Genomic DNA, 13,656 nt, shown 5'->3' on the forward strand with positions numbered 1-13,656 from the left:
ACACGGGCTGTGCACACATGCTGATGACAGAAGGGTGGAGCCAGGAGGAGAGCAAGGCTTCCATTTGTGAGCTTGGGCAAAGGATGAACCTCAGAGAGAAGGAAAGGAGGGGAGAAGGGGAGGACCCCCGGGCCTGAGGAGAGAGAGAGAGACAGATCCACCGGATGAGGACCCGGGGAAAATGACACAAGGCCAGACTGCCTGTGTACTTTTCCGACTAAACTAAGAACATATTTGACATGAGTGAAAAAAGTGTGTGTAAGGAAAATGGCCTTAATGGATGAGTTAGTTGCATCTTTCCAAATTGAAAGCCAGACCCAGGGAATTTCATTCAGGAATTAGATGCATAGTAAGGCTGATTTCCTTCTGATTTTAAGTCGTTCTGTAGATTGGAATAGATCATCTCTGCATGTATTTTCTATACTTTAAAGAAACAAGAAAAAACATTGACTTTAAGGGTTCTGCTGATAATATGTTTGAGGACTAGCTTTTATTTAGTGCCTGATATGTGTTAAATATTTAGTAGAGGTTTTATAAATGTGTCTGAATCAACCCTAAAAATAATACTGTGTGGGAGACGTTATCTTTGTTTCTTCCTTTCTTTCTCCCTTCCTTCCTTCCTTCCTTTCTTTCTTTTTTTCTCTTTCTTTTTCTTTCTTTCTCTCTCTCTCTTCCATCCCTTCCTTCCTTCCTTTCTCCTTTCTTTCTTTCTTTTGTTCTTTCTTTCTTTGTGCTTGAACTGAAGTAGTAGAAAGGCAAGCATGCTTAATTGGTTTGTAGTTAACACTAAGTTGAAAAGGGTTGCTAATATTTTAAACGAGGAGAATTCAAAGTGACTGATAAATAGATGGTCAAAGGATGTTTAATAAGAATAATTTAAAAACTGTATAGCTAGGGAAAACAAAAGCAACTCTAGCAATACAGTGTATTAGCTGGAACATAGGCAGTATTTAAAAGAATGTTTCTAGAATGAACATGAATATGACACTTCTGTTCCTATTGTTTAACTGGAAACCTAAAGCCTACTGGGGGTTCTTAGACCAACAACAAGTTTTTGGGGAGGGAGGGGGACTCTTTTTCTCTGTTCTAGATGTAGAAAATGAGGATCAGAGACGTTAAGTAGCTTGTTCAAAGTCATGTGACCTGTAAGTACAGAAGCTGGGATTTAAACTGGGCCTGGCTCAGGCCAACCGTCCTGTCCAGTCCCCCTCGCCAGACAGGGCCTGAGGATTCTCTCTACAATGTTCTACCTCTTTCTTCTGCTTCCAAACTTCCACCGTTCATGGAAGCCATCCCTCAGGACGCCTCCCCTTTCTCAGCAGCAGCTGCCAAGGCATTGGCTATAAACTTCCTGCTCTTTTTCCTCATCTCTCAGCAGCCCAGCAGGGCCAGAGCATCCCAGGTACACAACAAATATTTCTTCACCTGAAAGTCTCCCAAGGATGTTTTTAACCCCTAGACAACAATGCGAAGTCTATTTTTCAAATTATATCAGTCGATGACTTTTTAGTTTTTGTATTTATCAAAGTTTTACATGCACATAATGTGGAGAGTCAAATCATTCTATGAGGGTTGCCTTTAATATGCCTGTGTTTCTCTTCTGATTTTCCAGTTTTAAGCACTGACTCTGGAATGCCCACTAGGAAAGATGAGTTTTGCTCTTTCATTCTCTGCCCTAGCCAGGACACTACCCCCCCTTACATGCACACTCCTCTTACATTCCACATCCTCCCAAGATTGTTAAATACTAATGTAGTTTATTCAGAATTCTGTGTTTACATTGTTAAAAACAAAATTCAACCCAGTAAATGTTAAAGAGCTTGCTGGACCTATTCAATGATTCATGAACCAGGCAGCATCCAGTCTAGCAGATGGAAAGGAGCTCTGAGAGGTTGTATAAAATGAAAGACTTTTACAGGCAGAAAGGAGCAGAACCAGGAAGTTATACTAGGTAAGTTCCTTTTAGGGATGGCAGGGGCTATCAGGTAAATGACCTGTCTAGTACTACTGAGCCGATTCCTGATGGACTGGTTTAAGATTCCATTTCTGGGAGAACCGAAACTGTAATTAAGTCTTGGTTTGGTGACATGGAACTTAGCATACGTGACTCCATTTTGGGCCTGTTGTCTTGCTTTAAAAACATTATGAAGATTTATATTTATAATGGAGCCCTTTGGTAAACCGTGATTATTTTTCCTTTCCTGGAGTTAGTAACTATCTTCTTTTTTCATCTGCTTTGTTTCCTTTGTATTAAGCAATAATTAAAATTCAAACTCTGCCAAAGATCTAAATCCCCTCCACAGTTATTTGCAGGATCAGGTCTTCTATCAAACTCATCTCCGTGTGAAGCCCCTCCCAGAGTTCTGCCCTGCAGCGCTGGGGGTGGGGCCTCCACGCCTGGTGTTCCTCCTGCAGCACGCTGGGGTTCCTTTCTTTCCCGGTTGGAGCTCCTGCTTCCTGCATCCATGTCTTCCTCTTTCTTGGTTTACTCTTGAATTTGTGAGGAGCTCATTTCCCAGTAACTTCATGAGAAAGGGGGCCTGCCGCCATGCGTTTTTTTGGTTTTTTTTTTTCTTTTCTTTTGCGGTACGCGGGCCTCTCACTGCTGTGGCCTCTCCCGTTGCAGAGCACAGGCTCCAGACGCGCAGGCTCAGCGGCCATGGCTCACGGGCCCAGCCGCTCCGCGGCATGTGGGATCTTCCCGGACCGGGGCACGAACCCGTGTCCCCTGCATCGGCAGGCGGACTCCCAACCACTGCGCCACCAGGGAAGCCCCGCCATGCGTTTTTAATCTCAGCATTCCCAGCACTTGGCATCATAGGTGCCCAATAAATGTTTGTTAAGTTGATGAAAGGATAAAGGAAGAAAGGAAGACAGGGAAACATCAGCAGAGAAGAAGTTATCACACGTCTAAGAGATGAAAGGGAAACAATAAATGCTGACAACCTGATGTTAAATGACTGACCTAAACTTTTAATTTACATAAGTAATAATGAAAGTTCACAAGAACCCCTGGATTTAGGAAACTCTTCCCCTCTTTCCCAAAGGCAGTCTGGCACAGGGGAAAGAATATAGGCTGTGAATGAATTACCTAACCTTTCCGTGTCTCTGGTTTTCCATCCATAAAAAATAGGGATGATAATACTTATCTAGCAAAACTGTGGTGTTGAGTGACAGCTAAGAGTTGCTGAGTACTTTCACCTGTCACCCCATCAAAATGACATTTAAATTAAATTCAATTAAATTAAACCATTTGCATGCAAAATACCTAGCTTGGTGCCTAGCCTGTTGTAGCACTTGGTGAATGAAAATGACTGCCCTTCTTTCTCAAGGGCTCAGGGCTCTCTGAATTGCCAAACACAGCAGTATCAACTGTGTTGAAAATGGTTTAAAAGCGTAGATTTGGATTCTGAAGCATGGTGAGATGCCCATTCTAATCTTGGCTTTCCATGTGACTCGCTGTGTGCCCTTCGCAAGTCCCTCCCCCTCTCTGAGCCTCAGTGCTTTCTTCAGTAAAATGTGGGGTTACATGGATGGTGACTCAGGTCCCTCCCCCACCCCAACTCTGTCATGCTAGAACCTGGTTCTGTGAAATGTCCTTCCCAGAACTGACTGCACCCAGCTGCTGTGAGCATAGTTTGCCTACAGATAGATGCTATCTCTGGCCCTGGCACCCGCTCCTACAAGACTGGGGCTGTGGTAGGTGTACGGAGGTTGACTGGGGAGAAGCGGGTACATTCTTCTGCAGTGTAATGCAAAACAGATCTGGCCTTGGCTGTAGCCAGCACCAAGGAAGTGGACTTCATTGTAAAAGCCACCTTGTCAGCGTCAGGTCGGAGTGATTAATGACTCTTTAATCCCACAGCAGAATACCTGACAAAGTACGCTTGGGCCAAAAAGGCAGAACAAACCTAATTAGCCTGGTTGATCCACTCACAAGGTGTGGGTTGCTAAGGATCCCAACAGCTTGGAAAGGAAGCCTCTCCCTTTAGGTCTGTGAAAGCATCAAGTGGCCACAATGGGGAAGGGACTCCATTAAAAGGAGGGGGCCGGCCAATGAATAAACATGCAGGTTACCGTGTTGATATTTCACTGAATGCCGTTCTGAAGTGGGGTGCTTGGGGCCTCCAAGGCCGGCGCCCCTGGTATTGTGCTGGGGGAGGGACTGGCCATTTGAAGTCAAGGTGAGGACATACTGGGGGCAGATGGAACCTGCTTTGTTTGTGAAAGAGTTTTTCTGCTATTTATGCTAATGAGTGGGAAACACTTCTCAAGCATTTCAGATGATTCTGTAATGAGGCCGGGCAGAATGTGCCAACATTGTTGGCCCAGGACGATTTTAAACTCCCACTCGCCACATTAGCAGCCCCTTTCTTTACACGAAGGCCCTTGGAGGGTAAAAGGGGACAATGACGGGAGAGGGAAAACATCACAAAGAGAGGCTTTTGTTTCGCGTTCCTTTGAACCCTCTCAAAAGCCGGGTTTCAAGGGGTGTGTTGGGCCTGCCTTTCAACGTTACTGAACCCAGAATCCCCTGTTGTTTAGCAACATAGAAAGCTGACCTTAATTGACTCCACTTCTGAGAAGGCTTTGTAAATCACTCTGCCCCAGAGAGAAATTTCCTGATGGGGTCTGTATGTGATATATACCATTATACACTGGATACCAATGCGCCTTCCCACGTACAAAGTGATTTCCAGCTTACACTCCACTTTATGGCCATTGTCTAGATTAATTCTCACAGGCACCTACCGCTGGATGAGGAATCGTTGCTCTCAGTTTACAACTAAGAGAACTGAGCTGCAGAGAAGTTAGGTGGCCTGCCTAGAATCATACGGCAAGAAACAATCAGAGCTGTGACCCAGAACTTGGATCTCTCTGGCTTTCTCCACTCTATCACAGATGTTCCTGGGACTGGAGATCATGTAGATGTGTGTGCCAGAGAGATATCTTCACTGATGAGCTGCTTAAACACATTTTTTGGAGAAAGAAGGGCACCACAAGATTATGGTGACATTTTGGATTTCCCCCTTAATTTCTGGGCATGATAGCATTTCTTGGACAAGACTTCTCCTTTCACTGTACCTTAGCTGTGCCCAGCTGATTTGTACCCCCACTTCCTTCCTTACCCCCAAGTCACCCAGCTACAGGCACATGGCTGTTCAATGGAGCAGTACTGGGTGTCTCATCTTCCCTATGGGATGGCGCTTCTCTGAGCCTCACCAGTGGGGTGTGTTGTGAGGAAGGGGTTCCACCCTGGAACTCGTCCAGAAGTTGGGCTACAGTTCAGGCCTGAGAGACATATCTATACCCTCAAAGCCTCTAGACTAGTAATAATCGAAGATGCCTTTGACTTCTGACCAGCTTCACGGGCATTTGACCTGTGCAGTTGTGCAGGACTCCATACTCAGAAGGGCCCTGTGCTTGGTTTCATGCCCTGCTGTCATTGTGTTGACATGCTTAATGATTTCATCTCTGAACTTTCGTTTTGTAAACTGAAGTCCAATGAAATGATGGAGCAAGGGAGAAGCATGCGATGTGCCTGTCCATTGCAATTCCTTGCTTGCCGTTCATGGCCCAGGAGAACAGAGTCCCTGTGGGCCCACAGTCAAGGGAGCTTAGTGACACTCAAAGCAAGGTAGGTGCGCTCTGTCTACAACTGAGTCACTGGTGGCTCCAAGAGGCCATGCTTTCTGTTCAAACCAGAATGGAAGAATGCAGAAAGAAGGCAGTGGTTTTCTAAGAAACAGGACTGACCAAAGAACCCCATCATATCCTTTTTTACTCATGGGACTTCCCCATATTGACCAATCATTTACACTGAAAATGACGACGGAAGGAAATGGAGAGAGAGGAGGGTGCGGAGTTGCTTGTCCTTTTCAGCAGCCTCCTCGGTAAACCAAAGGCAGAGTGCACTCGGGGAACAGGTGTTATGAAGTAAATAAAAACAGTTGAGTTAGTTTTTTGTTTTTTTTTTTTCAGTTGAGTTAGTTTTGAGTGGCACTTCTGCTGTTCTGATAAGAACAAAAAAACATGTACATATAGGATACAAAATCAAAATTCTGTAATTTGGGTGATTCTGCATAGGAGTTAAATGCTCTTCTATTTGCATTCAAAACTGGCATTGTACAATCTAAAGATGAACAGTAAAGCTCATGCTAATCATTTAAAAAAATTCGTTTCGCTTTACTTAGAACGACAGTAAATAGCAAATCAAAACCACCACGAGCCTATTTGACCCACCTCCTAGAGAAATGGAAATAAAAACAAAAATAAACAAATGGGACCTAATGAAACTTAAAAGATTTTGCACAGCAAAGGAAACCATAAACAAGACGAAAAGACAACCCTCAGAATGGGAGAAAATATTTGAAAACGAAGCAACTGACAAAGGATTAATCTCCAAAATATACAAGCAGCTCATGCAGCTCAATATCAAAAAAACAACCCAATCCAAAAATGGGCAGAAGACCTAAATAGACATTTCTCCAAAGAAGATATACAGATTGCCAACAAACACATGAAAGGATGCTCAACATCACTAATCATTAGAGAAATGCATATCAAAACTACAATGAGGTATCACCTCACACCAGTCAGAATGGCCATCATCAAAAAATCTACAAACAATAAATGCTGGAGAGGGTGTGGAGAAAAGGGAACCCTCTTGCACTGTTGGTGGGAATGTAAATTGATACAACTGCTATGGAGAACAGTATGGAGGTTCCTTAAAAAACTAAAAATAGAACTACCATATGACCCAGCAATCCCACTACTGGGCATATACCCTGAAAAAACCATAATTCAAAAAGAGTCATGTACCACAATGTTTATTGCAGCTCTATTTACAATAGCCAGGACATGGAAGCAACCTAAGTGTCCATCAACAGATGAATGGATAAAGAAGATGTGGCACATATATACAATGGAATATTACTCAGCCATGAAAAGAAACGAAACTGAGTTATTTGTAGTGAGGTGTAGGGGCAGGACAGGAATAAGGATGCAGACATAGAGAACGGACTTGAGGACACGGGGAGTGGGAAGGGTAAGCTGGGACGAAGTGAGAGAGTGGCATGGACATATATACACTACCAAATGTAAAATAGATAGCTAGTGAGAAGCAGCCACATAGCACAGGGGGATCAGCTCGGTGCTTTGTGACCACCCAGTGGGGTGGGATAAGGAGGGTGGGAGGGAGATGCAAGAGGGAGGGGATATGGGGATGTATGTATACATGTAGCTGATTCACTTTGTGATACAGCTGAAACTAACACAACATGGTAATGCAATTATACTCCAATAAAGATGTTAAAAAACAAAACAAAAAAAAACACTCTGACAAGTTGAGAACGAGACTACAGAAGAAAGGAAAAAACTTTATATTTTAGGACTTTTAATGGCACCTTCTTCCTTTCGAACAAGGGGCTCTCTACTTTCATTTTGCGCTGGGTCCTCCAGATTACCTAGGCAGTTCTGTTTCTGACAGAAGACACATAGAAAGTGAATACTAGGTGTTTTAAAAAAAATGTTCCATGACCACAGATCTCACGATTCACTCAAGAAGAACTGCTCTGTGAATGCTGCAGAGCCTCGTGTTTTATTTGGGTGCTGTGTGGGGCTGGGCATGTGCTGTGATGCTCTGTGGGTGGACGGTGGTGTTGTGGAGGCCACATGGATGTATTTCCTATAGGAACGCGGATAAGTGGCTTATCCCAGGATGTCTTCTTTTCTATTTCATTTATTTATTTATTTATTTATTTATTTATTTTTATTGAGGTGTAGTTGATTTACCATGTTGTGTTAGTTTCAAGTGTACAGCAAAGTGATTCAGTTATGCACACACACACACACACACACATATTCTTTTTCAGATCCTTTTCCATTATAGGTTATTATGAGATACTGAGGCTGTTTTCTTAATCTGCAAAATGGCAATAACACATGCTTTGCCCATTGGTCAGGGGTTCCAGTAAAAGAATGGATATAAAGATATTTTGAAAACGGTAAAGTGTAGTGCGTGGATAAAGTACTTTATAATTTTTGGTATTATTTAAAAACCACAAAGCAGGAATCATGAACACTGCTGTCTTTGTCCCCTCCGATTTGCAAATTAATTTTGAACGAATTCCTGCCAAGTTTACATAAATCCAAATTCATTTCTTTTTTTCTTTGACACAAATCTGTTAATAACTGGAAGAGAGTATGGAACTGCAATATATTCACAACCTTTTGTCCCCCTTTGTAGACGTGCAATACACATCGATGTTTATAAAGGCAAGAGTGGTTTGGCAGAAGTTAGAAAAGTTTTACCCTATAGAAAAAAAGCAAAATATAAAGTAGTTTATACAGTATTCTGTGATTACACAGCTGTCAAACCTGTGTATAGACAAATGACAAGGAAATAAACCAAAAGCCCAACAATTAGATAAACAACTTGGTACAGAGGACAAATGAGCCCTAATCACATAGGGTTCTATCATAACATGGTCTATTTTTTTTATCACACAGTTTGGATAACTTCTGGATTCAAACATGTTTCTCTAAATGTAACAACTGCTCACAGGCCAAGTCTGATTGATCAACCCACTGAGACCACAGCAAATGTCCTAATCATATCCCTCCAATACCAACATTATAAGTAGTTCTCTGTCATATAGTGAGGACTTTGTCATAAATGGTAGACTGATACTGTAGAATAATGGCTGTACTGGGAGGGAAAACATTTCTGCCCATGACCTTGGGGAAGGAACTTCTCTTAGCATGGACCTTGGGGAAGGAGCTTCTCTTAGCATGGACCTCAGTTTCTCCATTTGTCCTTGGAATGGAGTGGACCATGAACGCTAAAGGGCCATCCAGCACCAACATTCTGTGTTTTGATGGCTTTGATGTGACTTTCAAAGCCTCATTGCCAATGTCACCTTCAGGACCACCTGAAAGAAGAGATACATAGACATGGGGACACTCAGCATGGACAGGTTCCATGTGCCAAGGTGACACAGCAGATCCGGGCTCTCAATACCTGTTCCAGGTTCACACCAGCACAGCAGCTGACCTGTGAATGTCTGTTGAACACCGAATTATGGTTTCATAGTTTACACCTCATTTAATCCTCCTTTTAGACTGCAAGCACTATAAAGAGAGGCTCATCAAATTTGTCTCTCCCTTCCCATAGCCCCTAGCACACCCACAGGGCCTGGCACATGGTAGGAGCTCAGTAGATGAGAATTCCAACATTTTGAGATGACTTAAATGATCGCCAACACCAACTTTGTTGAGATAGATATTCTCACTCATGAAGGACTCCAACTTGCCCAGATCAGTCCTGGTGGATGTCTGCTGCCCACCAGTCGGAGGAACAGGGGTGCAACTTGTGCTTCCCGGGGAAGATGTGCAAACCGGAAACTGGCAAGTCCCAGAAACTCTTCCCTGTCTTGACTAAGACCATACCTTATGGCTTCAGACTTTTCCTTGCTTTGCAGTCCTATCTGAAATGGCATTTGGAATATACCCTTTGAGCCAGCAATGAAAAATTGTGAGAGGCCGTTAGTAGCAGCCGCATTAAGAATAGCCTCAGGCTTCCCTGGTGGCGCAGTGGTTGAGAGTCCGCCTGCCGATGCAGGGGACGCGGGTTCGTGCCCGGTCCGGGAGGATCCCACATGCCGCGGAGTGGCTGGGCCCGCGCGTCCGGAGCCTATGCTCCGCAACGGGAGAGGGCCACAGCAGTGAGAGGCCCGCATACCGCAAAAAAAAAAAAAAAAGAATAGCCTCAAACTGGAAACACCCCAATGTCCCTCAGCAGGAGAATGGGCAAACAAAATATGCTGTGTCCTTACTGGAAAAACTACTAGGCAATAAAAAGGAGCAAACTATATGGATAGATCTTAAAAGCACATAAAGTGAAAGAAGCCAGACACAGAAGAGTCCATACTGAATGATTCCGTTTAAATGCAGTTCCAAAACAGACAAAATGGATCTAGAGTGAGAGAAATCAGAACAGTCATTGCCAGGGCAGGGGTGGGGTGGAGCAGTTTGACTGGAAAGGGTACAAAGGGAACCTCTCTCTGATGTGATGGTTATGTTTTCTATCTTGACTGGGCTGGTAGTTACTTGGGTTCCATTTGTCAAAACTCATTGAACTGTACACTTAAAAAATCTGTCCATTGTATTGTTTGCGAAATTAACCCTCAGTTCACCTCCTCTCCCCCCCAGTACTTGGAGCTGAAGTTTTCTTAGCCTTTCAATGGTTGGCTGTCTCCCGGCTCAGATACTGGGAGGCGAAGCTGTGATTTCCGCAGCTGTGACCACACTGCAGATTTCCTCACATCCGCCTGGGGTGGCTCCAGCACGTGGCCCATTTCTCATCCAGGCACTTTGCTGGCTGTCTGGGAACACCTGTCTCTCCCTGGGCTCTCCTGGGGCCCATGCAAGACGCTCATCCTTCTTCCATTCAGCACTTCTTCAGATCTCAAGTTCTCTCTGTGTTTTCTCTTCTGCAGGCTAATCCTCAGTTTTTTCCATTCGTGCTTCACTGAACATGGTTTCCAAATCCTTCCTCCTCGGAGTGTCCCTCCCCTGGATCCGATCCAGCTGCCTGGGGCCCATTTAAGTGATTCTCTGAACGCTTGGGCTGACAACTCGACTTCTACCTCCCAAGTGATTGCAGCAGGAGGAGACAGGCTACAAGCCTTTGTCTGCACAACCCAACAGGTTAAACTTTTTTTGTTTTTTAAGGGAAAAGACAAATGAAAGCATGGTGGGTATTCCACAAAGGCTCCTGTGAATGATTGACATACCTTTAAGCAGACGGCATATTTGTGCGATGCCAGGGGGCTGATACATTAATAGATATAATTTGTAGGCTCCCAAGGAGAGGTTAAAGAGGGGAACACAGATTCCTTTGAGCTGACTTGGTGCTCCCATGTCATCTGTCCCAGCCTTAATCAAGTTATCATATCAACCCAGTGTGTCCTGGACCCCAGCTCTCTGTCTGAATGAGGAAAAAATTTGCAGACAAATTTCTAACAGCAGGAAGTTGGTGCTCTCCTGCGAGGCTAGATAAAAAGTACCTGTAACCTCTCCAGGCCTCCCTCCTGCTCCTGCTGGGAGCTCAGTTCAAGTGGCTCCCTTATTTGATTACGCCTCTCAGGCCTTCTCTGGTGTAGGTATCCAATTCACTGCTGTGCCCACCGGCTCCCTACGAAGCAGAAAACATTAGAGTCACGCTTTTGCGAAATTATGGGGAAGCTGAGGGGGCCAAGCGCTTGTGGTGTGTGTGTGTGTGTGTGTGTGTGTTAGACACACAGATGTGGATAAAGAGAGGAATGCTGTTTGCTAGCAAATGTGGCATTGATTTATACTTCTTTCCTTTAGTCACAGAGTAACTGAGTGGCATCTCCAAATTCTCACGATAAAAAAAAAAGAGGTAGCAGAAAAAAAAAAAAGACTCCTGCTAAGTGCTATATATCATTACCTTTTTTTTAGTGTTTGCAAAAGATCTAGAACATGCATAATTTACAATCAATGGACCAAATTCCCCTATTGGATTTAATTCTCCTATGGATTTATTTGCTTCATGACTATATAATTCAAATTAGAGCGCTGTATATTATTTTATAATGAATGTATGAATTATGATGGTGTTTGAAACTGTTTTCATTCGAGGGTATTATTGGAGTGATGCTGATGGGTTGGTGGATTTGTGCATCCATCTCTCCTACACATTAATTTATGAGTGGACAAAAAAAGTGGAGGTGATATATGTTGTAGGGATGGGCCTACTCTACATTACCTTTTCTCTTTTTTTTTAAATTGATGGCAGATTATTATTTTTTAAAATTTATTTATTTTATTTATTTTTGGCTGCATCGGGTCTTCCGTTGCTGCGCGGGGGGCTTTCTCTAGTTGCGACGAGCGGGGTCTCCTCTTCGCTGTGGTGCACAGGCTTCTCATTGTGGTGGCTTCTCTTGCTGCGGAGCACGGGCCCCAGGTGTGTGGGCTTCCGTAGTTGTAGGTAGCTCGCTGGCTCAATAGTTGTGGCTCGTGGGCTCTAGAGTCAGTAGTTGTGGCGCACGGGCTTAGTTGCTCTGCGGCATGTGGGATCTTCCCGGACCAGGGCTCGAACCTGTGTCCCCTGCATTGGCAGGCGGTTTCTTAACCACTGTGCCACCAGGGAAGCCCTACGTTACTTTTAAAAAACTGGTTTTCTTTCAAAGAAAAACATGTATTTTCCCACACAATCACCAAAAACAACCAAAAACCACACTCCCCTACCCCACTGCCGCCAAAACTTGGCAAGGCAAGGAAGTATTTTGTATTCATTTCTGGAAATCTCAACCTAATCAAGGAAAATAATGGTACCATTTTTCATCTTCAGGTGCCCAAGACACCTGAGAATCCGGCCGAAGAGAAGCATTTTAAGATCGGCCTGTGGCTTCGGGCAGATGGGCACTGGCCAGGAGCTGGTAAGAGGGAACGCCCAGAGGGTGAAACTGGACTTGCCCGCGGGCTGAGGACGGTGCTGGGCTGGTGAGACATGGAGTTAACGTCCATCCATGCATTCCTAAGCGGGGGGAAAAGGAAACACACCATCCGAACTCAAGATGCCTATTGATTTATCCCCGTTAGCAGGCAGGACCCTTGAGAAGCCCATGCCTTGGGGCTCGTTAGCATCTTTACTGAGAGAAGACTGCGCAGCGGCGAGTTCCCACGGCGGCCGGGAGTCAGCGGGGCGCTGGGCGCAGGCCGGGAGGCGGCGGCTTTTCTTAAAAGCCTCCACAGACTTGGCTGGAATCGCAACGGTTAAAGAGACCTCGCCGCACAAAGGGGCGCCCCGGCGGTAATCGGGAAATAAATTTGATTTTCTGAATTCTTTGGCAGCTGGTGACAAAGGGCCAGGTACGGCGCGCGGCGGGGTTGATCCGTGCAGAGGCGGCCGCCCGGCGGGGCGCACGGGCTTGGGGCGCACAAAAGCGGCCGCCGGCGCACAAAGGCCGGCCCGGGGCTCTGGGCTGTCCGCCCGCCCCGCTGCTGGGCCGGCTGCAGAGGGGCTGAGTCCCAGGACACCAACTGTCTTCATCCTGGAACTCCAAGGGCCTTCTGCTGGGGCCACAAGCAGCAGGGGACTTCTAAAGTTTCCATCAGTTCACCAAGAAACGTCCACAACCCTTCGCCTAATTCAGCCTTTTGCTATGGTTTGGGAGGAGTCACCAGAAATTCCCTGAAATTTCCCCAGATTCCTCCCGACTCAATGGGCTGGGCCTCCCTTGTCTTTATTTATCGGATTTTCTTGGGTCATTTGGGAGTCACGTCCTGTCTGTAAGTTTCTTGAAGGGAAGTGGTGGACCTTATTCTATCCTTGGTGACAAAGCTGAAGTGCTAGAGGAAACCCTGGGGAAATGTAGCTGCTAGGCCTCTAAGGGCAGGAATTAATGCTTTGTTCATTCATTCACTCATTCAAAAATATTTCCCAAGTGCTGCTCACTGAACCCCCAGCCCTGTGCTGATCTCAGGATGTTTTCACCTCCTCTGGCTCCTGTCACATCTTGCTCCTAAGTCAGCTACAGTAGCAGCACCTCCCAAACGCTACAGTGTCTGGTTCCCCCACTGGGGGAAAGCCCTGCTGGTAAAAGCACAGATTTGCTTCTCCTCAAACTT

The 13,656-nt window shown here is 45.1% G+C and overlaps 1 long non-coding RNA gene across 1 annotated transcript; it reads left to right on the forward strand.

The window, feature by feature from the left end:
- Window positions 1-9,710: 9,710 nt before the first annotated feature.
- On the forward strand, window positions 9,711-13,351 carry LOC149749355 (uncharacterized). Its single transcript, XR_016393015.1, has 3 exons — window positions 9,711-10,710; window positions 12,377-12,464; window positions 12,628-13,351. It is a non-coding gene; the product is annotated as an uncharacterized LOC149749355 (long non-coding RNA).
- The last annotated feature ends 305 nt before the right edge of the window (window positions 13,352-13,656 follow it).

This window comes from Delphinapterus leucas, chromosome 4, assembly GCF_059928025.1.
Source record: "Delphinapterus leucas isolate spDelLeu-1000000601 "Yukka" chromosome 4, BTC_Dleu_Yukka2, whole genome shotgun sequence".
Lineage (NCBI taxonomy): Eukaryota > Metazoa > Chordata > Mammalia > Artiodactyla > Monodontidae > Delphinapterus > Delphinapterus leucas.